The sequence below is a fragment of the Eucyclogobius newberryi genome, unplaced genomic scaffold, assembly GCF_026437365.1.
Source record: "Eucyclogobius newberryi isolate DKJ021-1_F unplaced genomic scaffold, fEucNew1.0.hap1 SCAF_13, whole genome shotgun sequence".
NCBI lineage: Eukaryota > Metazoa > Chordata > Actinopteri > Gobiiformes > Gobiidae > Eucyclogobius > Eucyclogobius newberryi.
The window spans coordinates 11,146,221-11,152,051 of record NW_027315757.1 but is presented as its reverse complement, the minus strand read 5'-3'; positions in this window follow the sequence as shown (position 1 = coordinate 11,152,051).

Genomic DNA, 5,831 nt, shown 5'->3' with positions numbered 1-5,831 from the left:
GGACCCCCCAGACCCCCCAGACCGGTGCGCTTTAGAGCACTTTGGCACGGATCTTTTCATGGTGGAGTTTGTCACCTCAATCGTACCTGAATTATACTTTTTAATCATGAGGCCGATCCCAGCAATTCCCAAAAATATGTTTAGTAAATAATTTGTGGCGCTGTGAGATGCGGACAAAGTTATAGTAAACTGGAAACTACTGGTTTATTGTCTGCTTTTTCTACATGTATTAAAATCTCTTTATTTAACGCATTGGGTTTGGATAATGTTAGATGCACTGGAAATAGAATATTTTAGATCTTAAAGCAAGTGTTGCGCATCGATAAACTGGAAACCGCTAATGCTAACGTGTGCTAGCATTGTTTAGCCAAGTCTATCAGCTCAACATATAAAGTTACCATCACTGAAAATACTCAAATACTCAAGTCAGCGTTCGATAAGAAATGATTATATTCTTTTTATATACGCATTTTTCTGCTTTGTTTTCTCTGAGTCTGCGAGAACCTATAGCGAGTCAGACCTCTTTGGAAGCTAAGTACTTCTTGGCGGCCAACTTTGGACCGCTTAAATGCACCGTACACTTCACATAAGAACTTTACCAATCTGCTCCAATGTAAACCTGTCACAATCACAGCAAGTACATTTGTGATCAAAGCAGTCTGATAACATTACACTTAAGTTTTAAAATATATTGTTTTGAATTGTTCATTTCTATGGCAATGGTGCTAGATTTTTATCACCGTGAAATCCATGGATATTCCTCATTCAGCAGAGGTCTAAGCTGCTGCTTGCTCTGTCATATGGGCTTCATCACTGTCTGAATAGTTGCAAAATGACTCAAATAGGTCCTTGCCATAACCAGAGGTGGGTAGAGTAGGCACAAAATGCACTCAAAATATACAGTACGCGTAAATCAAGTCACAGTATAATTGTAGGCGTCTTTGTTTACGTCACAATATAATTACTTTCTCATTCAGAAAGTTCAATTTCATAAAGCTAGATTTTTTCTCTATGTTGTTAGGTCATAGTGCCAACAATTGTGAATAATGGTAAACTTGCACTCACAATAATAGTAACACTAAAATCTGTTATTGTGACATCTTTACTCCAGATTTATACTGTGAAGTTAATTAAATTGAATGGAAAATGATTAAACAATGCACAAAATTGGATATTTTCAAAGGAGAGACACCAAATTGAGAACAGATAACATACATCTGAAGTAAATGAAAGTTGCGTACTACCCACCTCTTGACGAAGCATGTCCATCTGCGCTTCTAATGGGATGTGTTGCTATTATTGTGCTTCTCTGTCAGACGTGTGCAGAGCCTAAGCAGGTGCTGTGTGTCAGAGCAGCAGCATGTGAGGCATATGAATGTGCACAGGTCCGTGGTGCGAGAACGGGCCGTCTACTGCTGCGGCTCACCTGAGTCTGACCTAACTGGGCCATGTGGGTCACAATGTGCATATGACAAATCATCTGCCACACTGATCTTTGCCTAAATATACACCATTTTATCCAGTTGGCTCGTACAGGTCGGGTTCACAGCTTTAGACCTTTGAAGTTTGTAAAAAAAAAAAGAAAAAAAAATTACTTTCAAAATTCCGGATTGGCGGTATAATGGGATTTTAATGGAGAAATTGGAATAAACCACATAATGACTAGAACCGGACCAAACCAGGACTAGAACAGGACCAAACCAGGACAAGAACAGGACCAAACCAGGACTAGAACAGGACCGAACCACGACTAGAACAGGACCGAACCACGAAACTATTCCCATTCAGATCTGATGTCAGTTCATTTCCTCTCCAGTTGCCTCTATTCTTGAATTTCGAATATTTCCATAAAGATGTGTTTGGCAGGTTAAAATTTTTAGGTAGACTTTACATTTTAACAGTGAAAATGCTGATGTGTTGACCTGGTTTGTGGTTAATATTGCTGTAATTACCTGTGCCTACCAACATGTAACAAAAACTGTCAAAACATCAGCGCATATTAACTAAGGTGAAGGATTTTGTCAGTTCCATCTGAAACTACGGCTCGAATACGATGAACAGAACCCATTTCTAAGCATGTGTGGAGTTTCCTTTCGTGTGGTTTTCTCCCTGTACTGATCCAATGTTCAACTATTTTTTTTTTGCCGTTTCTGAGTTGGTGCTGTCTTAATGTTGTGAAACTTTTGAGCCGGTGGAACAGAGCTTTTCCTAAATGTAGGTATGTGTTGTTGGGTGCAGGTGCAGAACATTGTGCAGTGAGCATGTAAATTTGAGCTTAGCGGTGCCGTACCCCACTCTCAGTCTATTTCAACTTTATGTCAGTGTTTATCAAACATACATACATGAGCAAATTTACCATGCAAAGTGGTCTGGAAACGCACATACTCACAATGCACAAAGGTTAAAGGTTGTAAATGTAGCTTTTTTGGGTGGGTGGGGGGGGTCCATAACCTGCTTCATTTGAATTGGATAAACGTGCCTCAGCATTCTGACTGAGCAGCCAAATTATGGGCAGAACCACTGATAAAATGTGTTTATTTACATTTTTTTTATTTTAACTTTTTTGGTCTGATTTTTGTAGCTACTCAAATGAACTGAACATAATACGGAAACTGGAAGTAGTTTCTGTTTTCTCTTGTTGCTCTGACTGTACAGGGCTAAACTAGCTTGTTTGCTTTAGTTAGGGGGAGATAAAGGACACTTCAATTTGCCACACAATACATTTTCTCAACACAGGGACACAGCAACGTCTTATTTAAGGAGAGAAATGTAATTTGTTCTATTGTGTGTTATCCCAAAGTCTGTATCAGCGATTATTGTGAGCGTAGCTGCCGTGTTCCTGTTGTTTATCTGGTTTTCTACTTCTGTTTACTTGATTTTCTTCTTTTAAATGTCAAGCGAATACTAACATAGAGTTGTAGACATTTTAATTTGTTTTCAGACTGTCACGATACTAAAAGGATAATATACGATTCCCAATGCCACAGTGATAATGAACAATGGTCTTTTTTCATTTTCAACACTAAATAATAGTACTTTCTTTATCAAATATTTCTAAAACTGTTCAGGGAAGGTCAAATTCTGTCTTATTGAAGGGATTTTTTTAGTATCGATACTTGCTAAAAAATATCTAAAAATAAATACATAATTTCGATCCTAGTTTCAGTTAGAATCTGATTTTAAATAGTTTCAATACATTTATTTCCTCACCATTGACACAACTTTTCCACTCACCGCCAAAAAAATTCGTGAATATTATGACGTCATGTGCATAATCTCTATTGCTTCGTTTAACATTTTTCACACTATCATACGGCTTTCATCTCCACGGAGACAAGCAGGTGACGCCACCGGGCCAAGTTACCTGTCAGATCTGTGGACAGGCGCTCACAGTAAAAATAGAGGCTTTGCTCGTGACATCACAACATTTTGAATTTTGACAGTGAGCGGCGAAATTGGTGTGTGGTGGTGAGTGATGACATTTTCATTTTAAAGTTGCTACTACTTGGAGACAGGTAGGGGGCGGTCCTTACTCCAGAAAAGTTCCACAGTGCACCTTTAACTATAGTAATCATCATATTCATTTTTATTGTTCGGTTTGAAATGTTTGCATCTATTTTCTTGTGGATGCAAATTGTTTTATTTTGAACCCGAGGCGCTATCGTGAGGTTGAGTTTCCACGCTGACTCATAAAAAGTATTATTTACAGTATCGTCCAACACAAACTAGCCAAAGCACCACCCACGCACACACGCCCACACGCAGCACATAAACAGAAATAACCACCTTTTCTAACACGGCTTTCAAACTTGACGATGAATGCTGGGAATGTTTGGATGCTGAAAATGTATAGCTTTATGTTCTGCTCTATTGATAAAGTAAAGGAGAGGCATCGCGCCGTTAATTAAATGTTTTAAAACGTGAATGAAAATGCAAGTGATCTTGTTTCATTTTTAGTGTCGTTACAGTGTTCGTCTTGCCAATGTTGTCTTCCTTCATAGCAAATGTGGTCCTTCGGTAGGAGACACAATATCTCCATGGAAACAGGTGGTATTCACTTGTACGATAGATGTGAAAAATATTCCTGTGTAAAATAAAAAAAATGTATGCAATATAAATATATATATATATATATATATATATATATACAACTTGTCATTGCTCAAGCGCTTATATACGAAGTCTGGGGATTATTATGTCAAATTAAAGCAGCATTGTTTTCTACACGGCGGTTGCATTGTCACTTGTCTGTCTTCGCTTGCATAGGACAGATGGATGCAGGATTATCTGTGTGATTTTAGGCAAAGATTAGATGGAGAGCAGATGCACTCGGTGGGAGAGTGAGCGAGAAACGTGAGAGAGGAGGCTCAGGACCAGAGGGAGGGAGGGGCATTGTGTTCTGTGTGACCATGGTTAGTGTGTGTCCCGTGGAGTTGTCTCGAATCAAATGTGTAAAATCTGTTCATCTATTCATGTGTAGAAGCATTTGGAAATGTATAGTTTTAATTAATGATTTGAAATTTGACAGTTTAAATGGGACATGTTATGCAAAATCCTTGTTACAATCTTATCGTTAGTTTAGTCAAATTGTATTTTCTGCATGTTTGAGTAATGCCGTATGCTCGCATGCCGAGACAATTCCTTTTTTCACCTATCCCCTATCCCCGCCCAAATTCTGTGTACTTAGTTGTGATTTTTTTTAGACTCCGGTTGCTACATGTAGGGTTCTAAAATGTCACGTAGCCATTTTGAAAATAAAAACATGTAAATGACAATCTGCTGCTTGTTAAGGTGAAAGGTCATTAGGAAGAGGCGGGGCTTATCAGTTCTGCAGTTTTGAACAGGAAGTTCCTGTTTCTATTACTAAGCCGTTTTAGATCGATTTTGCTGTTTTACAATGCACAAAATGGAAAGTACCCCCCCCCCCAAAAGTATAATATATCTCCTTTAAAGTAATAGAATAACTCATGTTAAATTAATAATAAATTCCATATTCTGATTAATTCTATGGATTTTGTTTCAAATAGTATATATAGCTATATATAAAACTGTTCTTTGTCGTAAATATACAAATGTTTTGTTATTTTTATTTTTAAGACATCAATAACAGCAAACTGAAAATATGGTTGTAATAATTGGCAAATTACTTGTAAACAGATTTATTTTTCCTCCAACACGAAGTGTTTTAGTGTGAGTAAAAGCTCAGGTTGGACATCACGGGGTCAAATGACAGCTCTAAAAGTGTTTATTAGTTGTCCACTAGAGGGCAATAAGGACCAGGTTTCAGATGCAGTGATGTGTGATTTGATGACTACTGTGCGTTCTATTCAACTTTTTATCAATTTAGGACTATTTGTGGTTCTTTTTTCTACTGCTCTTCACAGTTTTACATTCAATGGGTGTATTTACTTCAAATCAACGCATCAACCTAAACATTTTATATAATACTACAAAAAATCGTGGTAACTGACGATTTTAACACTAATAGCTAACCTGATACTCTGTACAATCGTCAAAGGCTTATTAAATTTTTTTTTTTTTAAAGTTTTACAGATTTATTTTTTAGAGTTTCAAGAGTCTTTGAGGTTTGATGAAGAGGAACAGATTTAATGTGTTGTTGTACTTCAATCATAAATAATTTAAATCGAGGTTTCTGGGAAGAAAACTTGCATTTATGAATGTGGCACTTAAGTTTAACAAGCCATTAATGGGCTTGGTCACTGAGAAACGAGGAGTCAACATCTCCTTGAATGCGATTGGACAGTTCTCAGGCTGTAGGCGGGGATTGTATTTTTCTTCCAAAATGATTGGACACTGACTAAATCGGTCTC